Raw genomic sequence first — 26602 nt, 5'->3', positions numbered from 1 at the left:
TCTCCCACCTTCTTCCCCATTGGCAATCATCATTTTTCCCCTCTGTACCTATGAGTCTGTTTCCAATTTTTAAAATTTATTTTTGCTTATGTTTTTTGCATTTCACATATAAGTGAAATCGTATGGTATTTGTCTTTCTTTGTCTGTCTTCATTTGCCATAATACCTTCTAGGTCCATCCATGTTGTTGCAAATGACAAGATTTTATTCTTTTTTTATTACTGAGTTATATATGTAGAACTCAATGAGAATGAACACAATACTTATGAAAATTCAAGGGATGTAGATAAAGAACTTCATAGGGGAATATGTATATCTTTAAATTTATATGTTAAAAATGGCTAAAACTTATTAAGTTAGAAAGGATACAATAATGTAAAACCAAAAAAATGTAAAATCAGGAAAATAGCAAAATAATATCAGAAATATGTGTAATGAAAAATTAATAAAGACAGTTAACAAAATAAAACATTAGTTCTTTAAAAAGACAAGCATTATAGACAAATTCCTTGGAAATTTTATCATAAAGAAGGTACAAATAAACACCATTAAAAAGAAAAAAAATAAATCTGGAGATTTAAAATAATTACTGAATACTGTGAACAAATGTGTGAACTGTTTATTTGAACTAAATGTTCAAGATACTTTAAAACTTAGATTAAATGGACAATTTTGTAGAAAAATATAATGGAATTAAAAGGAACTGGTAAATCTGAATAGACTATTTATATATATAAAAGCCTATGCGACCATTGCAACCGAACAGATGACAGGCTGCAAGGGGCGACCAGGCTGGCAGAGGGGTTAGTGAGGGGCGACCAAATGACTGACCAACAGGATGCGTGGGGCGACCAGGCCAGCAGGGGGGTTAGTGAGGGGCGATCAAACGACTGAGCAGCAGGCTGCATGGGGTGACCAGGCTGGCAGGGGGGTTAGTGAGGGGTGACCAAACGACTGAGCAGCAGCCTGTGTGGGGCGACCAGGCTGGCAGGGGGATTAGTGAGAGGTGACCAAACGACCAAACAGCAGGCTGTATAGGGTGTCCAGGCTCACAGCAGTTGGGGGCGATCAGGCCAGCAGGGAGGGAGTGAGGGGCGACCTGGCCAGCGGGGGGGAGAGGGGGCAGTTAGGGAGACCAGGCCGGCGGGGGGCAGTTGGGGGCAACTAGGCCAGCAGGGGGTGCAGTTGGGGGTGACCAGGACAGCAGAGGGGGCAGTTAGAGATGATCAGGCAGACAGGCAGGTGAGCAATTAGGAGTCAGTGGTTGCCGATTATGAGATGGATATCTGACTGCCGGTTTAGGCCTGATCCTAAACCAGCAGTCAGACATTCTCCGAGGGTTCCCGGATTGGAGAGGGTGCAGGCTGGGCTGAGAGGACCGCCCCCCCCCCCCCCCCCCGCATGCACGAATTTTGTGCACCGGGCCTCTTACTTATAAATAAAAATATGACATAAGTGGTTAAAAATTATATAAGCATACACAGACATACACACACATGCACACACACATTCTTTACAAAGTCCTAATATATTTAAAGGCAACATTTAGTCCCATTTGTTTATTTTTGCTTTTGTTGCCCTTGCTCTACATCAAACTAAAAAGTTTTGCACCATCAACAATACATATGAAAATGAACATCAACAAAATGAAAAGACAATCTACTGAATGGAAGAAGATATTTGCAAGTGATCCATCAATAAGGGGCTAATATTCAAAATATATAAGGAACTCATGCAACTTAACAACAAAAACAAATAATTGAATTTAAAAATGGGCAGAGAACCTGAATAGACGTTTCTCCAAAGTGTATATGCAGATGACCAACAAACATACAAAGAGATGTTCAACATCACTAATCGTCAGGGAAATGTAAATCAAAACCACAATGAGACATTACCTCACACGTGTCAGAATGGCTATCATAAAAACTCACCAGATAACAAGTAATGGCAAGAATGTGGAGAAAAGTGAAACTGTACACTATTGGTGGAATTATAAATGATGCAATCACTATGGGAAACACTATGGAGAATCTTCAAAAAATTAAAAATATAACTGCCAAATGATTCAGCAGTTCCACTTATGGATATTTATCCAAAGAAAACAAAAACACTAATCCAAAAAGATATATGGACCCCTATGTTCATTGCAGCATTATTTACATCTAGAGGCCTGGTGCATGAAATTTATGCACTTGGGGAATCGCTCAGCCCGGCCTGTGCATTCTCACAGTCTTGGAACCCTCGGGGGATGTCTGACTGCCTTGGAGGCGGGAGAGGCTAGTGCCACCGCTGCTGTGCTTGCCAGCCATTAGCCCAGCTCAGGGCTTCTGGCTGAGTGGCGCTCCTCCTGTGGTAGTGCACTGACCACAAGAGGGCAGCTCCTGTGTTGAGCATCTGCCCCCTGGTGGTCAGTGTGCATCATAGCGACCGGTCATGCCACCATTCAGTCGATTTTCATATTGGCCTGTTATTATATAGGAGTAGAGGCCCGGTGCACAAAATATGTGCATGGGAGGGGGAGGGTCCCCTCAGCCCAGCCTGCACCCTCTCCAATCCAGGACCCCTTGTGGCCTAAACCGGCAGTCAGACATCCCTCTCACAATCCTGGACTACTGGCTCCTAAGCACTCACCTGCCTGCCTACCTGATTGCCCCTAACTGTCTGCCCCGCGAGCCTGATCACCCCTAACCGCCTCTGCATGCTGGCCTGGTTGCCCCTCACTGTCCCTCCTTCCAGGCTGATCACCCCCAACTGCTCCCCCGCCGCTGGCCTGGTCGCCCCTAACTGCCCTCCCCCTGCTGGCATGGTCGCCCACAACAGCCCTCCCTGCCGGACTGGTCGCCCCACGCAGCATGCTGTTCAGTCGTTTGGTCGCTCCTCATTACCACCCCCTGCGGGCCTGGTCACCCCATGCACCCTGCTGTTCAGCCATGTGATCATCCCTCACTAAACCCCCTGCTGGCCTGGTCGCCCCACACAGCCTGTTTGGTCTTCCGTTTGGTTGTTTCGATTGTGACGGTCACTTAGGCTTTTAGGTATATAGATAGCCAATCTATGGAAGCAACATAATTGTCCATAGATAGATGAATGAATAAAGAAGGTATGATTGATACACACACACACACACACACACACACACACACACACGGTGGGGCAAAAGTAGGTTTACAATTGTTTGTATGGAAAACAATACAATCACTAACAAATAATAATACAAGAATAAACTCTTTTGCCTACTCACACCTGTAAATCTACTTTTGCCAAACTCTCTCCCAGTTTGTGTGTTTACTCTTTTAAATATAGCACCTCTATGTCTTTTTTTTCCTTTATATATATTTTTATTAATGTATTATATGTGTATATATCTTACCATTGCCCCCCCCCCACTCCCATACATGCCCTCACCCCCCCCACAATGTTTTGCATCTGTTGGTTACTCTTATATGCATGCATACAAGTCCTTCGGTTAATCTCTTATTTCCTCTACCTCTCCCTAACCTTCCTGCTGTAATTTGACAGTCTGTTTGATGCTTTACTGCCTCTGTATCTATCTTTTGGTTCATCAGTTTATAATGTTTTTTATTATCAACAAATGAGTGAGATCATGTGGTATTTTTCTTTCATTGACTGGCTTATTTCACTTAGCATAATGTTCCCTAATTCCATCCAGGTGCCTACAAATGGTAATAATTCCTTTTTTATGGCAGCATAGTATTCCATTGTGTAGATGTGCCATAGTTTTCTGATCCAGTCATCTGCTGACGGGCACCTAGGCTGTTTCCAAATCTTAGCTATTGTAAATTGTGCTGCTATAAACGTAGGGGTGCAAATATCCTTTCTGATTTGTGTTTCTAGTTTCTTAGGATATATTCCTAGGAGTGGGATTACTGAGTCAAATGGGAGCTCCATTTTCAGTTTTTTGAGGAAACTCCATACTGTTCTCCACAGTGGCTGCACCAGTCTGCATTCCCACCAGCAGTGCACGAGGGTTCCTTTTTCTCCGCATCCTTGCCAACACTTGTCGTTTGTTGATTTGTTGATGATAGCCATTCTGACAGGAGTGAGATGGTATCGCATTGTCGTTTTGATTTGCATCTCTCGGATAATTAGTGACTTTGAGCATGTTTTCATGTGTCTCTTGGCCTTCCTTCTGTCTTCTTTCAAAAATATTCTATTTAGGTCCGTTGCCCATTTTTTAATTGGATCATTTATCTTCCTTTTATTAAGTTGTATAAGCTGCCTGTAGATGTTGGAGATTAAACCTTTATCAGTGATAACATTTGCAAATATGTTCTCCCATACAGTGGGGTTTCTTGTTGTTCTGTTGATAGTTTCTTTTGCTGTGCAAAAGCTTTTTATTTTGATGTGGTACCATTTATTTATTTTCTCTTTGGCTTCCATTGCCCCAGGGGCAGTATCAGTGAAGAAGTTCTTTCGGAATATGTCTGAGATTTTTCTGCCTGTGGATTCCTCTAGGATTTTTATTGTTTCCCATCTTATGTTTAAGTCCTGTATCCATTTTGAGTTTATTTTTGTGTATGGTGTAACTTGGTGGTCTAGTTTCATTTTTTTGCATGTATCTGTCCAATTTTCCCAACACCATTTATTGAAGAGACTGTCTTGACTCCATTGTATGTTCATGCCTCCTTTGTCAAATATTAATTGTGCATAGTGGTTTGGGTCAATATCTGGATTCTCTATTCTATTCCATTGGTCTATATGTCTGTTCTTGTGCCAGTACCAGGATGTTTTGAGGACAGTGGCTTTGTAATACAGCTTGAAATCTGGTATTGAGATCCCCCCTACTTTGGGTAGTATGGACATTTTGATGATGTTGATTCTACCAATCCATGAACATGGTATGTTCTTCCATCTGTTTATGTCTTCCTCTATCTCTTTTTTCAGTGTCATGTAGTTTTCCACGTACAGGTGTCTTTTACCTCCTTAGTTAAGTTTATTCCAAGGTATCTTAATTTTTTTGGTGCGATGGTAAATGGGATTGCTTTTTTAGTCTCTCTTTTTATACATTCACTATTGGTGTATAGAAATGCCATAGATTTCTTGGCGTTAATTTTGTATTTTGCTACATTGCCGAATTCATTTATTAAGTCTATTAGTTTTTTGATGGAGTCTTTTGGGTTTTTTATGTACAATATCATGTCATCTGCAAATAAGGACAGCTTTACTTCTTCTTTTCCAATTTGGAGGCCTTTTATTTCTTCTTCTTGTCTGATCTCAATGGCTAGTAATTCCATCACTATGTTGAACAGGAGTGGTGAGAGTGGGCATCCCTGTCTTGTTCCTGTTCTTAGGGGAAATGGTTTTAGTTTTTGCCCATTGAGTATGATGTTAGCTGTGGGTTTATCATATATAGCTTTCATTATGTTGAGGTATGATCCTTCTATTCCCACCTTGTTGAGAGTTTTTATCAAGAAAGGGTGTTGGATTTTGTCAAATGCTTTTTCTGCATCAATTGATATTACTATGTGAGTTTTATCTCTCAATTTGTTTATGTGATGTATCATGTTAATTGATTTGTGGATATTGTACCATCCTTGCATTCCTGGGATGAATCCTACTTGGTCATGGTGTATGATCTTTCTGATGTACTGCTGGATCCGATTTGTTGAGGATTTTGTCATCTACATTCATGAGGGATATTGGCCTGTAATTCTCTTTCATTGTGTTGTTGTTATCTGGTTTTGGTATTAGGGTGATGCTGGCTTCATAGAATGAGCTTGGAAGTGTTCCTTCCTCTTGAATTTTTTGGAATAGTCTGAGGAGGATAGGTTTTAGTTCTTCCTTGAATGTTTGGTAAAACTCTCCTGTGAAGCCATCTGGCCTCTGGCTTTTGTTTGCTGGAAGCTTTTTGATGACTGCTTCAATTTCTTCCATAGTTACTGGCATATTGAGCTGTTTAGATTCTTCCTGATTGAGTTTTGGAAGGGTATATTTTTCTAGGAATATGTCTATTTCCTGCAGGTTGTCCAGTTTGTTGGAATAGAGTTGTTTGTAGTATTTTTTTAACAATCCTTTGTATTTCGGTGGGGTCTGTTGTTATTTCATCTCTTTCATTTATGCTTTTGTTTATTTGGGTCCTCTCTCTTTGCTTCTTGGTGAGCCTGGCTAGAGGTTCACCAATCTTGTTTATCCTTTCAAAGAACCAGCTCTTGGTTTTGTTGATCTTTTGTTTTTTTTTTCTTGGTTTCAATGTCGTTTTTCTCCGCTCTGATCTTTATTATTTCCTTCCTTCAGCTTACACTGGGCTTTTCTTGTTGCTCTTTTTCTAACTCTTTGAGTTGTAGGGTTAGGTAATTTATTACCATTGTTTCTTGTTTTTTGCAGTAGGCTTGTAGAGCTATGAACTTCCCTCTCAAGACTGCTTTCACTGTGTCCTATAGATTTTGGATTGTAGTGTTTTCATTATCATTTGTTGCCATGATGTTTTTTATTTCTTCCTTGATCTCTCTGGTAACCCAGTCATTGTTTAATAGCATGCTGTTTAGTCTCCATGTGTTTGATTTCTTTGGATTGTTTTTATTGTAGTTGATTTCCAGTTTTATGCTACTGTGATCTGAGAAGATGCTTGATATGATTTCTATCTTTTTGAATTTGAAGAGACTTTGCCTATGTCCCAACACATGGTCTATCTTTGAAAATGACCCATGTGCACTTGAGAAGAATGTATATTCTGTTGCTTTGGGGTGAAATGTTCTGAAGATGTCAATTAATTCCATCTGGTCTAGTGAGTCATTTACGATTGATGTTTCTTTCCTGATTTTTTGTTTAGAGGATTTGTCCAATGGTGATAGTGGGGTATTAAAGTCTCCTACTATGATTGTATTGCTGTCAATCTCTCCCTTGATATCCTCCAGGAGATTTTTTATGTATTTGGGTGCTCCTGTATTGGGTGCATATATGTTTACCAGAGTTATTTCTTCTTGTTGGATTGCTCCCTTTAGTATTATGAAGTGGCCTTCTTATCTCTTGTTATGTCCTTCACTTTGAGATCCAATTTTTCAGATACAAGTATTGCTACCCCAGCTTTTTTTTTCATTTCCATTCGCCTGGAAGATCTTTTTTCATCCCTTCACCCTCAGTCTGTGTGTGTCTTTTTTTCTGAGGTGGGTTTCTTGTAGACAGCAGATATATGGGTCTTGTTTTCTTATCCAATCCGTTACCCTATGTCTTTTGATTGGGGCATTTAATCCATTTACATTTAAAGTTATTATTGATAGGTACTTACTTGTCACCATTTTTATTCTTTACCCCTGTGTTCCTTCTTCGCTTCCTATTTCTTTTTTTTACAGCAAACCCTTTAGCATTTCTTGCATTGCTGTTTTGGTGGTAATAAATTCCCTTAGTCCTTTTTTGTCTGTGAAGCTCCTGATTTCACCTTCAATTTTGATTGATAGCCTTGCTGGGTACAGTATTCTTGGATTCAGACCCTTCCTTTGCATGACTTTGTATATTTCATTCCATTCCCTTCTGGCCTGATGAGTTTCTGTTGAGAAATCAGTTGCTAGTCTGATGGGGGTTCCTTTGTATGTAACTTTCTGTCTCTCTCTTGCCGCTTTTAAGATTCTTATTTTTTCCGAAGCCGGTTTGGCTCAGTGGATAGAGCGTCAGCCTGTGGCCTGGGGGGTCCCAGGTTCGATTCCGGTCAGGGGCATGTACCTTGGTTGCGGGCCAGTCCCCAGTGGGAGGTGTGCAGGAGACTGCTGATCGATGTTTCTCTGTTATCGATGTTTCTAGCTTTCTATCCCTCTTTCTTCCTCTGTAAAAAATCAATAAAATACATTTTAAAAAAAGATTCTTATTTTGTCATTGGTGTTTGCCAATTTAATTATAATGTGCCTTTGCATCGGTCTTTTGGGGTTCATTTTGCTTGGGACTCTGTGCACTTCTTGGATTTGTGTGGGTTTTTTCTTCCCTATATCAGGGAAGTTTTCTGTCATTATTTCTTCAAACAGGTTTTCTATTCCTTGCTCAGTTTCCTTTCCTTCTGGAACCCCTATTATGAGGATGTTGTTTTGTTTCATGTTGTCCCAAAGTTCCCTTAGGCTCTCCTCTTGCTTTTTAATTTTTTTTTTCCAGAAGCTGCTCTACTTGGGTATTTTTTCCCATCTTGTCTTCTAGCTTACTGATGCGGTCCTCTGCTTCTTCTAGTCTACTCTTGATGCTTTCTATTGAGTTCTTTACAGCAGCGATGTCATTTTTTATTTCTTCTTGGTTCTTCTTCATTTCCTCTTGGTTCTTGCTCATATTGTCAAATTTTTCTTCCATTCTTTTCAGCCACCTTGTGACCATTTCTCTGAGTTCTTTCTCTGGAAGGTTGCTTGCCTTTATTTCGTTTACTTCCTTTTTTGGTGATGCCTGCTTTTCTTTCTTATGCGGGCTGTTTCTTTGTCTCCCCATGGTCTCTCTTCTCTGGATGTCTGGTTATGTAGTTCTGTCTCTCCTTTCCGTGGTGGAGTGTAGAGCTCCTCTGAATCCATGTGTTTGCTCCAATTGGGGACCGGTGTTCTGGGGCTCGCAGCTGTTCTGTGGGCGCCGCAGTTGTAGATTTTCAGGCTCCCGATAAGCTCCACTCTTCCTTTCTGCAGGGAAGTTTTTTAAGTAGAACAGTAAGGCACTTATAGGACAGTGCCAGAAACCACGGGGAAGTCTGGACTGTAGGGCCGAAACTCGGGAACCGCGGAGGGAGGAGGTCTGGAGACTCGCCAGCACCTCTATGTCTTAACAGGAGAATTTCTGTGAAGATTTAACCTGACATTTTAATAGAAAACAGAAGAAAATACTCCTGTGAGGTGCCCTTTACACTTCCCTTTCTTTTGGCTTGAATGCTCTTTCTCCAAGGATATCTTTCTATCTCATTCCCTCATTTATCTTAGGGCTTTACTTGAATGTGATCTTTCAGTGATATCATCACTGGCCCCCTACCTAAAATTTCACCCCCAACTCTCCCATTCTAGCATTTATTTCTCTGTTCCTTGATTCATTTTAATTCCTTAGCATAGACCATTGCCTTATTATATTGTATATTTAATCTGTTTGTCTTGCTTTATCAATTGCCCACACAAAAATATAATCTCTGTGGGATCAAAAATTTTTGTTCATTTTGTTTACTCCTATATTTTCACCATCTAGCACAGTGTCTGGCATGTAGTAGTAATCAATATGTATTGGTTTAATAAATAAATGAAATATCTAACAGCTGTATCATGTGCCTATTTCTGAATTAGGTGATAATGATATAAAAGAAAGAAAGATTGGTAGATTCCAGCCCTCATGAAGATGACGGGGTTGTAGAGAACACAGACTATTAAAACAACAGTTTATCACTGCGAAGTCAAATGAATTTTTGATGAGCTTATTGGTACTAGGTGGGCAACTCATGAAGAAAAATATGTAGGCATAGTAGTTATTTTTGTTGTGCAATGCATCTAACACTTCTTATCCTGTTTCTTTATCTGAGAACAAAGGTAAGGTCACACACACACTCCAATTTACATACACTAAAAAGATAATGACTTAGACAGAAAATAGTTTTATTGAGGGAACTGACACAAGCTTTAAAGTAGTGAGAAAATAAAGGCAATTATGTGTGAAAAAAAGAATTCCAATAAAGTTTTCATGATACCAAGCTTCCCTTCCCATGGTAGCCACTTTCTGATAAGCACAAAATGCAAAGAAAGGGCCTAACTCTACATTCTGCTGCCTCATAATTGTGCCGAAAGAGCAAGTACACATTTGTCTTTTATAACTCTGCAGGGAGTACATAGAGGAGGATATGCTGTTACTTTATCATAGTAAATAATAAAGTTCATGGCTATATTTACACAGGCTGAGTTTCCAGCATGGTAAATCATGTGAAGAATGTTAAATCTATAATATGTGTTTAATGTACATTTCAGTTTGTTTTTCTTCTAAGTATAATACTAGCAATTACCTATACTAATAAAATGGTAATATGCTAATTAGACCAGATGTCTTCCGAACATCCTTCCTGACAAAGCCCAGTCCGGGCAAAGCTGCCTGCAGTCCCAGGTGCCTGCAGCTGCAGCCAGCCCAGCTGCCTGCGGCCGGCCCAGGCTGAGCCGCCGGGGGTCCCGGGTGCCTGTGGCCAGTCCAGGCAGAGCCTCTGAGGTCCTGGAGCTGCCGGGGGTCCCAGGTGCCTGTGGCCGGCCAGAGAGAGGGAAGCCCGGGTCCCTGATACCTGCAGCCGGCCAGAGGGAGGGAAGCTCGGGTCCCAGGTGCAGTGGCTGAGGCAGAGGTGTTTAGGGCAGGGGAGCAGTTAGGGGCGATCAGGCCAGCAGGCATAGTGGTTAGGGGTGATCAGGCAGGCAGGCGAGCGGTTAGGAGCCAATGGCGGTCCTGGATTGCGAGAGGGATGTCCCACTGCAGGTTGCGGGATTGGGCTTAAACCAGCAGTCGGACATCCCCTGAGGGAACCGCCCCCTCCATGAATTTCGTGTACCGGGCCTCTAGTTTTATATATAGGAGGGGAAGTTTGTGTTACTTAAAGGCAGAGATAATAGATTTCTTGGTCATTTTTCTACCATGTTAAAATATCTTTCCATTTCTAACTGCTGTTTTCTTTCTACCACTCTGACTTACACTTTTTTTTTTAAAAGTATCGTCTTTAATACCTCTTCAGGTATTTCTATCTTTGAGCCCTGTTTCTTCCATTTTCTCTATCTAAAATGCCTGCTCCTGGGCTTTTAGTCAAATCATATCTCTCTTTCTACAGACACTGGCTGGCCAAGGTAAAGGAACTAATTTGTAGTGAGCCCTTCTCCTAAATACCAGCTGCTTTCAGATATACACCCTCATTCAATCACTGTTCAACACTATGGTGTTAGATAAAATTTTCACATTTTCTAAACTGAGTATTAGGGAGTTTAAGTAAGTTTCCTCTAGGATACATGCTTATAAGCTGGAATTCCGATCCTAAACTTTTAATTGGAAGTGGTAGCTGTCCTCATTACAATTCCATTGCTTCTTCTACACATTCTACCTCCAGCCGACCTAGAATTGCTTTGAAGTGTTCCTGACTTGCTACTGATTGAATGGAATTTACAATAGATGAGTACCAATAGTATCAAGGCTTCCATGTGGTAGATAGGGTTGGAATGTAGAGAAAACAAGGCTAGGTGTAGCTGTTAACTACTTATTTTTAGTTTCTTGATTGAAAGCTGCTGCTCCATACCTCATATTTATACATCTGATAAATACTTATGGTGTGTTTATTGTGTGCCTGGCACTAAACTAGACCCTGGTTATCGAGTGCCAAGCAAAATGATGTGACCTCATTAGGTGTACAACCTCATGGGGGAGAGAGATAATAAACACATACCCCAATAACCACATGAATTATTCAAAGTCTCATAAATGCCATCAAGAATAAAATAATGGAGGTTCTGTTTCAGGAAAAGTAGCCAGTTGTGACCTCTTAGGGAGAGTAGAAGAAACAAACGATAGTGTAGGAGCTGCAGAACTCAGAGAACTGAGTCTCAACTTCTGTCACACCAGGTGTCTGTTAACAAGTGGGATTTGGATGGCTCATCTCTGCCCACTGTGGGGCCAAACCAACCAGGCTTCCTAACCCGTTGTAAACATTGGATACTCAGATTCTCATCATTTAGTTTTATAATGATTAAGAGGAAAAGAAGGAGGGAAAAGTGAAAGAGGTTGGAAGATTACTCTTTCAAAGGCTGCAAAACAATTTGTTTAAGAATGTCATTTCCACTTGGCCAGAGTGGCTCTGGCCAAGCGTCAGCCTCTGAACCAGGTGGTCATGGTTTGTTTCCCTGTCAGAGCACAGGCCTGGGGTTGTGGGCTCGATCCTTAGGGGGTGTGCAGGAGGCAGCCGATCAGTGTGTTTCTCTCATCATTGATGTTTCTATCTGTCCCTCTCCCTTCCTCTCTGAAATCAATAAAAATACATTTTTTTAAAAAAGAATGTCATTCCCTAATTTTTATGTAGTGTGAATTTTCTTAAACATCAGAAATAGATGGTAACACAATTTACTCAAAATTCCTTTAACCAATATTTAAGCCACCTACTGTTTATTAGGTCCTGTGGTAAGGACTAGAGTTGTAATAGTGAATAAGACAGAACCACTGCGCCCAAGTTTACAGTCTTTGGTGAAGTTCAGGTACAATGTAGTGTGATGATAATTAGGACAAGATGAAGCCCAGAACATCAGATTCTGGAGGAGATCATGCCTATCTAAGACCCCAGAAATGTATGTGTACAAGCAGGTCAGTAGAATTTTCACATTCCCCAAGAGCAAATAATTCCTTTCTATAGTTGAGAGCATTTTGAAAATATAATTCTTAATGTTTATCTACATTCTAGTTTTGTTCATTTTCTTGACTAGCTCTTCAATTTTCATATAAGAAATTTAAAAAAAATCACCTAACTTATAAACACACGCACTATTTTCTTCTTAATACAGTGTGAAGTGTGGATTATAGGATAAATAGAGTTATTAACAATTAGTGTTTTGTAGTTCAGGTTTCTACCTGAGAGTTTAAATTCATCATGTTTACACATAAAATTTGATAGTAAATTTGTTTCATTTTAGGGAGTAGCCATTAATGCTAGAAAACTCAAATACAGCATTTTTTATAAACTTAGTTTTTCATATATTTTGTAGTTTTATTATAGCTGGTCTGACTTAAGATCTAGACAGATCAAACTATGCTCTTGGGTTAAGGGGTGTTTTGGGATAATTTCCTTCTTACTTCCTTATTGCACTTTCTTTATCTGTTTCCAACTCACAGAGTTGATAAATAGATAACTGTTGCTTCTCATGCTCCCTTTGTCTGATAGAAAGATAGATTTTTTAAGCATAAAGGTCTAATTCTCAATAATTTATAAAATTAAGTATATTAATAAATTTTTAAATTTGCTTTTAAAATTACAATTCCTCTTACTCTTTATAGTCTTTCTGTTCAGATAAACCATAGAAGTTAGGGAACCTCAATTTTTAAACATTAATTGGATTTATTGATCATTAAAGTCTACTTTTTATAATTACAATATAATAACAATAGAGCACCCAGCTCAGTAGTGGGTCTAAAAGAAGTAAGTACATATTAAATAAAATTAAAGTATTTGGGATTACATAGAGTCTTTTCTCAAAATAGATCAAATTTTAAATGTAAAGCACTTAAAATGTCTGTGAGGATGCTTATTCAGTCATAAGGGAACTGTTTTTTAGTCTAAATTTAGGTTTAGAGCCTATTAATGGAGCCGCTGGCCTTGCAGACCCAGCCAAGGCCCTTTTCAGTGTCCTAAGTGAATTAGCTATGAGATTTATTAATGGCTCCAGAGGCACCATTAAGAATACCTTCTTTCACCTCTAGCCAGGCCCACCAGTGTGGAGGACAGATATATTTCCTACACTTCACAATAGTGTTGGACCTATTCAGTTCCCACTGGGGAACACAGCTGTGCCAACCTAGAAGTGAAAAGAACTTTAAAAAAATCCTCTACAGTGTACCTCCATTTGGGTTGGTGCTGATAGTAACTTCACCCTCATGTGACCCAAACAATTCTAGAGATTAGATAAACTGTATGGGATTCTGAAGACACCATTTAACAGTTCTGGATCTGTGCTGTCCTCCAAATCACAGCAGAAATGAGAATGAGAAGAGCAGTATGCATTCTGCCCACAAGTGATTGTTAAGGAACCCACAACACCTCGGCTTGATTCCAGTTGAATAATTACATTTATTTTGTCCTTCTTTTTCAAATCCTGTTGTTTCAGTTAAATATGGAAATTGATCCTTCATTTTTCACCCAGATAAATGGGCAGAATTGCTGCACATGTTACTACTTAGATCCTACTACCTTCCTTTTTAGTAACAGGGATGGTGTTTAAAAAGGCTGTTTAGAATTGCTTATTGTGGCTATCAATATGGGTATAGTTTCCTGATTCAGAAATGTTCTGTAAACATCCAGCATATGATTGGCTCTTGGATGAGTTGTGGAATACAGAGTGATATTTCAAGAAAGCCATTTTTTCTATCTCTCTACTGCCTGCTTAGCTTAGCCCCTTACCTTAAAGCAGTGGTTCTCAACCTTTCTAATGCCGCGACCCTTTAATACAGTTCCTCATGTTGTGGTGACCCCCAACCATAAAATTATTTTCGTTGCTACTTCATAACTGTAATTTTGCTACTGTTAATGAATCGTAATATAAATATCTATGTTTTCTGATGGTCTTAGGCTCTACAGCAGCCGTTCTCAGCCTGTGGGTCGTGACCCACAGGTTGAGAACCGCTAGCAGGGTCGCCTAAGACCATCGGAAAACACAGATATTTACATTATGATTCATAACAGTAGCAAAATTACAGTTATGAAGTAGCAACGAAAATAATTTTATGGTTGGGGGTCACCACAACATGAGGAACTGTATTAAAGGGTCGTGGCATTAGAAAGGTTGAGAACCACTGACTTAAAGGGACAGACATTCCCTCCTTTTCTCATACAACTAAGGAGGACAGTACTAGTAGCTTCTGTTTAGCAATGCTTGCTTTAGAGCAGGCACTGCGCTAGATCTTTTAAATGACTGTAACGTAATACACACAAACAATCCTATAGGGTAGATAACATGATTGTCATTTCACAGACAGAGAAAATGTAACTTGCTCAAGATCACACAATTGGCCCTAACCGGTTTGGCTCAGTGGATAGAGCGTCGGCCTGCGGACTTTAGGGTCCCAGGTTTGATTCCGGTCAAGGGCATGCCGTACCTTGGTTGCGGGCACATCCCCAGTGGGAGGGTGTGCAGGAGGCAGCTGATCGATGTTTCTCTCCCATCGATGTTTCTGACTCTCTATCCCTCTCCCTTCCTCTCTGTGAAAAAAATCAATAAAATATATTAAAAAAAAAAAAGATCACACAATTGAAGAAACAGGGTGGGGTGGGGGGAGTGGAATTTGATCCCAGGTTTGTCTGACAGCATAAGCTAATCACTTAACCTCCATCCTACCTCACAGAACTGTTGCTGTCCAGAACTCTGTGAGGCCCAGATCTACGGATCATTGATCCCATGAACAGCCTCTCTCAGTGCTTGGTTTCACTCCACACAGGCTGACCCACTGGCTGAACCTCAGAACCATCATGTGGCACTAGCTTCAGAAGGGGCAAATGACAATTATGGTTCCAGGCCACAAGGAAATTGAGCTGTTGAGAGAAACTCTATGCTGCATCACTTTATCTGCACAACTGAAATGGTACCCTTACCACCACCATTACCTACCTTTAGTTGTTAGTGATTCTCTCAGCACTTGTCTACATTTCTATCATCCCTTTCTTTCCCTGGTGGTGGGGTTATAACAGTGTCTTTGGCAAGGTTAGCAAGTAACCTACTTATTTACTTTGGTTGCCAATAAATAACTAGCTTGTTAATAATTGTGCATATGTTTATGTGGCCTTAGATAATCTGTGATAATTTTACAAATCTGGCATTAGAGATTGAATCAATATCCCTTCATACCTGATCTCCTAGTACATAATTCTCTATTACCCAAAAGTAAATTACATAAGGAAAAAAATTGCAATTTAAAGTAATGTACTAGAGCATTTTATAAGTGATACACACCCATGTACTCATAACTTTTTTTTTTAAATCGTCACGCAAGGATATTTTTCCACTGACTTTTAGAGAGAGTGAAAGGGAGGGAGAGAGACAGAGAGAAACATTGATGTGACAGAAACATATCGATTGTTTGCCTCCTGCATGCACCCCAACCAGGGCCAAGGATCATGCCTGCAATCAAGGTATGTGCTTTGACCTGAATGAAACCCAGGACTCGTCAGTTCATGGATCATCACTCTATCCATTGAACCAAACTGTCTAGGATAACTTTTTAATGACTATGACCTAAATATCAGTTTTTGCTTAATAATATAAAATAATAAATTTGATAAATGTTTTCTTGCTTTAAAGTATACCAGATCTGTCACAAATGCCTTAAACTGTAGCATGTTTACATCTTATGTAAGCTGTATGTAAATTTTTTGTTTTGCTTTTCCAGGTTTTTTTTTTTTTTCCTTTATTTTTTTGACTATTTTTTAGAGCAATTTGGGTTTACAGTAAAAATAATAGGAAAGTATATTAACATATTTTTAGCACTTTTAAATTGTTAGCTCTATGAAAGTAAGGTGTATTCCAGTTTATCTTTTAGCATATCATAGCGCCAAGCACAGCACTTTGCATGTAATAGACGCTCATTACATATAATTTATTTAGTGAATAAATTAGTGTGTACTAGGGTGAACAGATTTGCAATCCTAAATTGTTCTTGTCATCATTTCACTCTGCATAATTAAAGACGCTTTACTAAAATGATTAAAATGTGCTATTGAATTACTGGAGTAGGTTCTAAAGCAGTGGGGTGAAAGAGACTGTGGCTGCACCCCTGTGTGGAAACAGGAGGATGAGTTTCTCACTGTGGGGTATACATGGTGGATTTTACTAGTATGTACAACTCAAGTAATTGACTTCCCTGAGGAAGGTTAGATTTGTGATTTCCATATGGCACTCTATAACTTTTCTTTTACTGCTATCTGCCAACTAATTATTTTCCCTACTATAAAATAACTAGAGGCCCGGTGCACAAATTTGTACACCAGTGGGGTCCCTTGGCCTGGCCTCCAGGATCGGGCCAAAACTGGCTCTTCAACATCCCCCAAGGGATCCTGGATTGCGAGAGGGTGCAGGCCAGGTTGGGGGACCCCACTGGTGCACAATCGGGGCCGGGGAGGGACGTGGGAGGTTGGCCAGCTGGGGAGGGACTGCAGGAGGGCTCCATGGAGTGTCTGACCCATCTCACTCAATCCTGATCAGCTGGACCCCAGCAGCAAGCTAACATACTAGTCAGAGCATCTGCCCCCTGGCGGTCAGTGCACGTCATAGAAACTGGTCGGCCTGTTGACTCTCTGCCCCCTGGTGGTTAATGCACTTCATAGCGAGCAGTTGAACGGCCCTAGCATATCATTAGCATAGTATGCTTTGATTGGTTGAATGGATGACCGGACACTTAACATATTAGGCTTTTATTATATAGGACTAGAGGCCCAGTGCACGAAGTTCATGCATGGGTAGGGTCCCTAGGTCTGGGCAGTGATCAGGCCTGATCAGGGCCTTCCAGCCGCTGGCCGGGGCCTTCCTTCCGGCTGCCAGCTGGGGCCTTTCTTCCTGCTGGCTGCCGGCTACCAGCTGCCAGCCAGGGCCTGCCGGCCAGAGTGAGGGTCCAGGGGAAGTTGGCCTGCTGTGGGAGGTTGGCTGTGGGAGTGCACTGACCACCAGGGAGCAGCTCCTGCACTGAGGATCTTCCCCCTGGTGGTCAGTGCGTGTCATGGCTACCGATTGTTCCAGGCGTTCCTGTTTTTCTGGCCATTTGGGCGTTCAATCACTTAGGCTTTTATCTATATAGACTAGAGGCTTGGTGCATGAAATTTGTGCACCGGTAAGGTCCCTAGGTCTGGCTGGTGATCAGGGCCGATCTGTGGGGCTACCAGTGGGGCAATCAGGGCCCCTGCTCACACCTGCCTTGGCTGGCCTGGTGCCACCCACTCACTGGCCCTGCCCCCCACTGCCACCACCATTCGCCTCCCTCTGCAGGGCAACTGGTGGAATGATTGGGGGCCTCCCGCTGGCACCAGCCTTGGTTGGCGATCTGGCACCACCTGCTCACAAGCCCCGCCCCGGCAGCCGGTTGGGGCCTGCAGGCTTGGGGCAGCTCTTGTGTTGAGCGTCTGCCCCCCGGTGGTCAGTGTGCGTCATAGCGACCGGATGTTCCACCGGTCATTCTGCCGTTCGGTTGATTTGCATATTAGGGTTTTATTATATGTTTTTGTAGACATTACCTATATATGAAAATAAAAAGAAAAATTAAAATCAGTCATCACCCTATTATTCAGATATAATTAATATTTTTGTGTGCTCTATTTTTTTCATCTTCTAAGTCATTTCATCATGACCATGCAATTGCTATTTTATATGTTTATATAACATTATAGTACTTCCAGTTACCCTGTGGATTATTACAAAATATTAAGTTCTTGATACATATTACCCAATAGTTTTCCAGAAACATTTTTGGAATTCACACACTTATCAGAAATGTGTAAAAAGGGTGTTCTATTGAACCATCATCAACATTGATTATTACCTTTATATACTGTTAAGCAAGTATTAGACCTACTGATTTTAATATATTACTGTCATTCACTATGCTGAAAAAAAGTATATAAATTAAACACTTCAGTTTGCTTTCAGAAAGAATTATGAAATATTTTTAAGGGTCACAGTAGTGTGGAGGCTGCATGTTACATTACAGTTTCCGCCTACATGCAAATGTGTTTCAGGTCTAATTGTAAATTCTGCATATTTTTGCCTAAGCTGGACTTATGTTTTCTGTATTGATACTCATTTCATTTTCAGTTTTCCAAAAGTGTTTTGTGTGTCTTTAACATTCCCTCTTGTAACAGGCAATGTCATTTCTATTTGCTGTTGTAACTAAAGTTAATGAACATTCCAAATTTACTTTATTTATTTATGCTTTTTTTTGTGGACTTCTCTACAAAAGCAACTTTCTTCCTCACCAATATACCAAACTGAGTACAGATGAATCTGAGTGGTTTCATTTTAGAGATTAGTAGTCATATGTGTATTAGGAAGGCAATAGTCTTGGAAGAATACCAAAAAAAAAAAAAAAAAAAATCATTTTAAAGTGTTTGCCTCGTTCTCTAGTAAAAGCATTTTCGTTTCAGAGGCCATGGTGAGTCTTAGTCCCTTGCTGGTGCTTGTCTTGATAACACTGTGAGGGACTCCATGTGTATATATTCACACACATGAATTTAAAGTGATTTGAAATATCCTCTGGAGAAGATATAGGTATAAAATAACTCACCTCTTAAACCTGCAGTATTTCCTATTTCTCTGCAGAAATTGTCTCAGCATAAAACTGATTCTATTTAGGGAATGAATTTTTACTTATATATTTGTTTTGCATTTCAGGTACCTGATAAATCTCATCTTTCTGTGTCCTATAGCTGCACAGGTATGTATATGAATTACCTATAGTTACATAAATCTATGTGTTAACTGACATGTTATTATATTTTTGTGTATTAAAATTGTTTACAGATTTCATAATGTGAAAATGTTAATTTTTGAGTCCTTGTAAATATTGACAGCTTCAAAGGATAGTACGTTTTATATACACCTTGCACTTCACTCTATTGTAAGAAGCAAATAAATATTTCTAAGATTTGATGAGGCAGAATAATTTTAATTACAAAGCATTCAGCTGGTGAAGCATTAGAGAATGTTTTGTGGAACTGTACCATTAAAGCCAAATTATGGGGTCAAATTATTGCAGAACCACTGTTTTAGACATTATTGCTTTATTTTCAAACTTTTTTTCTGCTTTAGAGTTTATATTCTGTGGTCATTGCTGTAGGTAAGGAGTGGATGCAGATGTGCTGTCTGCTGCACTGTCTCAAGCAGAAGGAAAATGGAAAAAGATGTTTGCACCTGTTTAAAATCTCTGCCGTATGGGTGTTGTGGTTCCCGGGCAACAGGCAGGAATTCTCAGAAGCTAGCTTGCACCTGCTCAATTGTGGATTGCAGCTGTGTCTTACGAGTGAGCGCATAGAGAAGCATGTCAGCAGTTTGCTTGTGCTGTTACGTATTTTGTATACTCTGAGTTCGAAAGATTCTTACTTGATGTAGACCTAGAACTATTATATTGATTACTTGTAAAACTCACTGATTTTAGCTCCCAAATATTTTCTCCAAATCTGTCATTCTGAGTCTCAAATATTTTTTTAGTTAACTCTTCTAGATTATATGTATGTTAATCTTTAAAGGATACCTGTGGAAAGGAGATCTCTTCAGATAAGTGGGTTGCTAATAATTTTTGTCCTGGTAGACACATTTTGTGTTTGGCTCAATTTCACCATGTTGGCAACCCCACTATGTGAGGCTGGATGTAGTTATTGATCCATTTAGCTGAACAGATTTGAAAGCATTTGGCTATTAGTGGACACGTGGGGCATATTCAGAAAATTTAAGGGTATATTGTAAGATGAATTCTAGATTTGGGCATGTGTCTCTGTTGCAGTTGGATGTAAGTGAGAAAGAAGAAAAAGTGAAAATTAAATAGCACTCTTAGAAAAGGGGATACAGTTCAGATATAGTTTTTAAGGCTGGAACATTATTCTTTACTTGCATCAATTTCTAGGCACTTGGTATTTTCTTAAGTGCTGTCAGTGATGTTTCTTTTAGTTAATAGCTCTGTATATTTTCTGATAAATATCTATATTTTAATATAAACAAGCTATTATAGACTGTATCTTATATTAGTTAAGTTTTATAAATTCACTGTAAAAGGCTGCAACTCAATATAAAAAGTATAGTTAAATAATTTATTTAATAATCCCCAATTCCCCATATTGAAAATTTATTCAAATGACTGGCATTAATCTCATTAACATATTAAAATGCTGAGGTGTTTCTATCAGTATTTAGTAACAAAGTCTTAGAGCTGGTATATCTTTTTCATTTCTTGACCCATTTAAATCTGTTTTTAAAAATAAATCACCATAATATAAATTTAACTAACATCTTTGGAAGTAGGAAACATAGGTGCTGAGGTAAGTAGAGATTGCCCACAATCTCTTAATTCAATGCCTTGTACATAGTAGGCAGTCAATAAATTTTAAATAAATGTATACATGAATAAAACATGTCTGGATTATATTAAAAATAGAGGGCTAGAGAGTCCTAGAAACTTGTTCCTCATTAAATATTTTGGATGGATTTTTATGGCGTTCCTATAGGTCTCATAATGCTGATTAGACAGAGGTGAGACTACTGATAAATTCTTTCGTTAAAATGAGAAATGAATATGTAAGAATTGATCCTCATTATCACCCAGAATTGACATCACACTATTTGCAATATGCTTTATATTAATTTTTGCTGACTATGAGAAAAGTCTTTATATTATTCTTATTCTATACATAATGCTGAGATATTTAATGACTAAGTTTAATGGAACTTGTCACTTTGGAAATATGTTGCAGCATAGAAATAAACTAATCTCCTGTGTTATATGATTAATGCTATATAGGTTTCTGAGCAATCGCCTATTCTCTTCGATCTCTCTCTCTCTCTCTCCCTCTCTCTCTCTCTCTCTCTCTCTCTCTCTCTCCCTCCCTCCCTCCCTCTCCCTCTCCCCCTCTACCCCTCCTTCTTCTTTCTCCCCCACTCATACCCCCATCTCTAGCTTCCTGAAACACACAGAAAAATGTATGTTGACTCTCTTTGGGTCAGGTGAGATCAGGTCATATTAAAAATATGTGACTGTTTTGGTAAACAGAAGTAATGAGCCCTATGTTTACTGTATTCATGTTTATAATTATGGTTTCTATTATTTACTAAATTTTAACTGTAAATAGATAGAGATAAAGTCAAGAATAGGTAATGTCAAAATAGGGTAATTAAGACCTGCTTTTGATAGGCTACTCTAAAGTTCCATTTTGTGTGGCATGAGTCAGTCACATATGAATGGCAGAAGTTGCATAATGAGTCAATACCTATTGTATCAAACCATCTTGTTTAGGGTCCTCAAATTTTGGTACCACTGGTTGATGATATTTACGGGTGCTGCTAGGCTTGGAAGGACCTTTCCACTGGGACCAGTTTTTCTTTTTCCTTAGTTGACATCAATGGGTGAAAGGCCAATATCAAGGACATAATTATTATTATTATTAGAACTTTAGTATGGTAGATTAAACTACATTCTTCTGTTGATCTCACTATTAGAAACTATGAGACAAGACAAGAACATGTATTAGCTAGAATGTTAAACCAGTAATAGTAGCTTCTTCAGTGACTTGTTCCAGGAATTACAGTATGGAATCACAAGGAGGGATAAATCACCAAGCTCCAGGATTCCTGGGCACAATTGAAGAATTTTCTGTGATTTCAGGGTTAAAGAAATAAAGTAAGAAAATCTACATTTATTTAGAGCATAGCATGTCTAGATATAATTTCTTTCGTTCTTCCCTTCCCTCCTCCCCCCTCCTCATTTCCTTCGTTCCTTTTATTCCACACAGTAAATGGACCCCTACCATTTGTCTGACACAGTTCTAGGCTAATAATAAAACAAAGTCCTTGCTGGCCTTGTGGGTAGCCTAGTTGGTTAGAGTGTTGTCCTGATATGCCACGGTTGCGGGTTTGACCCAAAGTCAGGGCACATAAAAAAATCAACCTATAAATGCATAAATATGTGGAACAACAAATTGATGTTTCTTTCTCTCTTCCTTCCTCTCTCTCTCTAAATCAATAAAAATAAGTAGGAAAATAAATAAAGAAATAAAGCAAAGTGCCTGCCTTCAGAGAGCATACAGGCTAGTAGGAGACAAGGGTATATCAACAAAGATTGTTTTGGCCTCATCACTTATTATTAGTATAGACTCAGTCAAGTTATCTAACCTTTCTGTTTCTTTGTTAGTTCATTTTTAAAATTGGAGAAATAATAGTATCTACCTCATATACTGTTATGTTGAGTTAGATATAACACAATACAGGTAAAATTCTTAGTTTGATGCTTGGCACATAGCAAGTGCTCAGTAAATCTTAGTGACACTACTTTCTATCACCACTATCTTCACTGCTATCACTTAGATACTGAAGAAAGACTATCTAATTGCCCAAAAGCAGGGATCCTGGTTGGGCATTGTCACATTGATTGTCTTAAAGGTTCTATCCAAAGATACCTCTGCTTCTAGGGCTAGAAGAGATTCTAAAAATCATATAGCATTAGAACTTGAAGGGCCCTTATGGTCCTCTATCTAACATCTTTATTTCATGCATGGTAAGAAAATAAGCTTAGAAAAGTTCATGTACTTGTCATGGTTATATAGTCTACTAGGATTTGAACCCAGAGCTCTAGATTCTTGGTCTAGTGTGAGATAACTCACGTGTAAAAATATTACAGTTAAACATTTTTTCCTACTAGTGATTGGAGAGTTGATTGCTTATCTCCAGGAAATAAGTGGATTATTTTATGTTGTTGGAACATTAACCATACACAAGGTATCACTGTACTGAATCTAAAAGACCTTCAGATATTCTTATAACAGGATTAATTTGATATAAATTGATTGAAGCCTTTTAGTTTGTGTTTGTGAATAACTACTTTCTTTATAAGGAGAATAAACTGAGTCAGGTTTAGCAAGACATTACTAAATGATTTCAGATGCTTTAAAGGAGTCTGTGCATACCTAAATAAATCAGCATCTTGAAGGCCAGGGATCTCTGAACTCTATATCTCTTGCATGAGTTTGAATTTAAAATCTTTGATGTCCAAATAATGTGCATTGAAATCCCAGTTCCACAATGTAGTAGCTATGTTACCGAATTAGGGTTGCCTAACCTTACTAAGCCTCAAGTTTTCTTGTCCAAAATATGGTGGTAATAATGTCTACCTTTTTAACAATGGATATAAGGACTAAAGTAGATTAAGTATACAAAATATTTAGTGCATTACATCCACTACATATCACTTGTCTCCTCTTTCTTTATGTTAAAACTAGAGGCCCGGTGCACAAAAATTTGTGCACTCAGGGGATGGGGGTCCCTCAGCTCGGCCTGCACCCTCTCGCAGTCCAGGACCCCTCAGGGGATGTCCAACTGACGGCTTAGGCCCACTCCCTGGGGGACTGGGCCTAAGCTGGAAGTTCGACATCCCTCTGGCAGCCTGGGAGCCCTTGAGGGATGTCCGACTAATGGCTTAGGCCTGCTCCTCCTGCTGTTAGTCAGACATCCTTAGCGGTGCCGCAGAGGTGGAAAAGGCTCCCGCCACCACTGCTACACTGGCCAGCCATGAGCCAGCATCTGGCTGAGCGGTGCTCCCCCTGTGAAAGTACACTGAACACCAGGGGGACGTTCCTGCATTGAGCGTCTGCCCCCTGGTGGTCAGTGCGTGTCATAGCGACCAGTCGTTCTGGGTCGTTCCACCCATAGGGTCAATTTGCATATTGCCCTTTTATTATATAGGATATAAAGATTGTTATGAAAGGCACTATAAAAATTTGGAGGAAATGTGAGATTCACCCATTAAGAAAGTTAATTTTGGCAAAGTTATGTCTTTGATGATAATAATTGAGTATTTCAGTTCAGTGTGGTTAGACTCACCATTTCTATCTATGCATACTACTTTCTGTAGAAGGCTAGGTCTATTTAAAGAAAAATTTAAGATGAGGATAATCACATCTACTAGAAAGTCCAATGGTTTTAGAAATGTACTTTGCAATAGAAGGGCTGTTGATACAACTCCCAGCAACTATCAGCTCTCTGTTGAAAGTCACGCACCCAATCTTTTGCAAACAATGAAGAATCCATACCTGCCAATTAATCCATGTATTCTTGCATGCATCCTATTTAACTTAAGGTGGTTCTGTTGGCAAGGTTGTTGCAGTATAAGCAGCCCCAGGTGTAGTATTGATAGTTGGCTTTTAGTAGCTGGCTGTCTTTTTTTTTTTTTACTACCCTAAGGAAATTAGGGTAGTAAAATGTCCTGATATCCTCCTCTGCAAAATCCCTCAACAGTAGAAAAGTAGATTTGTAAATTTGTATGTATGATTTTCCCTAATTTATTTAATAAACACTAGATGATCTTTTTTAAAATATATTTTATTGATTTTTTACAGAGAGGGAGAGGAATAGAGAGTTAGAAACATTGATGAGAGAGAAACATCGATCAGCCGCCTCCTGCACACCCCCTACTGGGGATGTGCCCGCAACCAAGGTACATGCCCTTGACCGGAATCGAACCTGGGACCCTTCAGTCTGCAGGCAGACGCTCTATCCACTGAGCCAAACTGGTTAGGGCAAAACTAGATGATCTTAATTATAGTAAACCATTTTTATTTTTTTACTAGTGGCCTGGTGCACAAAATTTGTGCATGGGGGTGTGTCCCTCAGCCCAGCTTGCACCCTCTCCAATCTGGAACATCCCTCTCACAATCCAGGACTGCTGGCTCCCAACTGCTTGCCTGCCTGATTGCCTCTAACTGCTTCTGCCTGCCAGCCTGATCACCCCCTAACCACTCCCCTGCCAGCCTGATCAACACCTAACTGCTCCCCTGCTGGCCCGATTGTCCCTAACTGCTCTCCCCTGCAGCCTGGTTGCCCCAAACTGCCCTCCCCTGCTGGCCCTGTCACCCCTAACTGCCCTCCCTTTCCAGTCTGGTCCCCCTCAACTGCCCTCCCCTGCTGGCCTGGTCCACCTCAACTGTCCTCCCTGCAGGCCTGGTCGCCCACAACTGCCTTCTGCTGGCCCGGTTGACCCTAACTGCCCTCCCCTCGAGGCCTGATCACCCACAAATGCCCTCCCCTGCTGGCCATCTTGTGTCCACATGGGGGCGGCCATCTTTGACCACATGGGGGCAGCCATCTTGTGTGTTAGAGTGATGGTCAATTTGCATATTACCTCTTTATTATATAGGATATATTTTTCCTCCCAGGCTGTTTATAGTGCAGTAATATCTTCCTGAACAGCAATCAGAAAACAAGCATGTGAAAAAGTATTAGATTTTATTTAATTTATGGATAGACCATTACTTAGCAAAGTTGATAAAGTTGACTTGTCTAATGTCAAGTGTACAGTTTTTACCATGATTAGTCAAGGTAAATATTAATGATCAATGAAATGTTTACTTAGTTGAGTATTAGTTGTGTAACAAAGTATCACAAACTGGATGGCTTAAAAAAGAGAAATTTGTTTTGTCACAATCCACAAGTATGAACTCAATATTTTAGCAAGGTTGGTTCCTTCTAGGGCTGTGAGGGAAAGATTTGCTCCAGCCCCACTCCTTGACTTGTAGATCGTCATTTTCTCCCTCTGTCTCTTCACATCATCTTGCCTCTGGGTGTATATGTCTCTGTGTCCAAATTTTCCTTTTTAAAAATAAGGACACCAGTCCCCATTAGATTAGGGTCCTCTCTAATGATCTCACTTTTAATGTGATTACCTCTGTAAAAGCCCTGTCTCCAAACAAGGTCACATTTTGAGATACTTGGGATTAGGAATCAAACATATCTTTTTTTTTTTTTTTTTTTTTTTTACTTTTTAGGGGAGGATCACAATTCAAATCAATAATTGTGTTAATAATAGTTAACATTGATCAAGTGACTTTTATATTTCAGATGTTTGACATATATTACATTGATAATTTTTACAATCTATTAAGTAGACATCATTTTCCCCATTTTACAGGTGAGAAAAGTGAAACAGGAGAGAATAAGCAATTTGTTCAAGATCACACAGCTAGTAAATGTTCAATGCTAGTATTTAAACCCAGAATTCCTTTCCACATTTTTAGTGGATAAGCTGCATAAGAATTCAGTCAAAAATCTAAAAAGTACTTTGAGCATTTAAGGTGGATTTTCTTTGGTCAGTAGTGCTTGTGCCAAAGGACATTTTATCTATCAAAAATGGTTCATTATGCCATTGCATAAGTACCCAACATTGACTGCCTACATCTTCACTCCTGATATATA

General features: G+C 39.7%; 1 protein-coding gene across 10 annotated transcripts in view; it reads left to right on the top strand.

Annotated features, from left to right (window-relative positions):
- Positions 1–26602, top strand: part of ZBTB20 (zinc finger and BTB domain containing 20) — a 913066-nt gene that overhangs the window by 267574 nt on the left and 618890 nt on the right. For 9 of the 10 annotated variants that reach the window (XM_080655527.1, XM_080655526.1, XM_080655530.1 and 6 more), the window contains one exon: positions 19046–19088. The gene's annotated coding sequence lies outside the window, so the exon portion shown is untranslated. Of the gene's footprint in view, positions 1–18776; positions 18807–19045; positions 19089–26602 lie in introns of those variants that run through there. The other variant, XM_080655531.1, reaches the window with a different exon arrangement.

The sequence above is a fragment of the Plecotus auritus genome (genome assembly GCF_963455305.1).
Source record: "Plecotus auritus genome assembly, chromosome: 2".
Taxonomy (NCBI): Eukaryota; Metazoa; Chordata; class Mammalia; order Chiroptera; family Vespertilionidae; genus Plecotus; species Plecotus auritus.
Note: the sequence above shows the minus strand (reverse complement) of the source record. Positions and strands in the feature narration are given on the sequence as shown.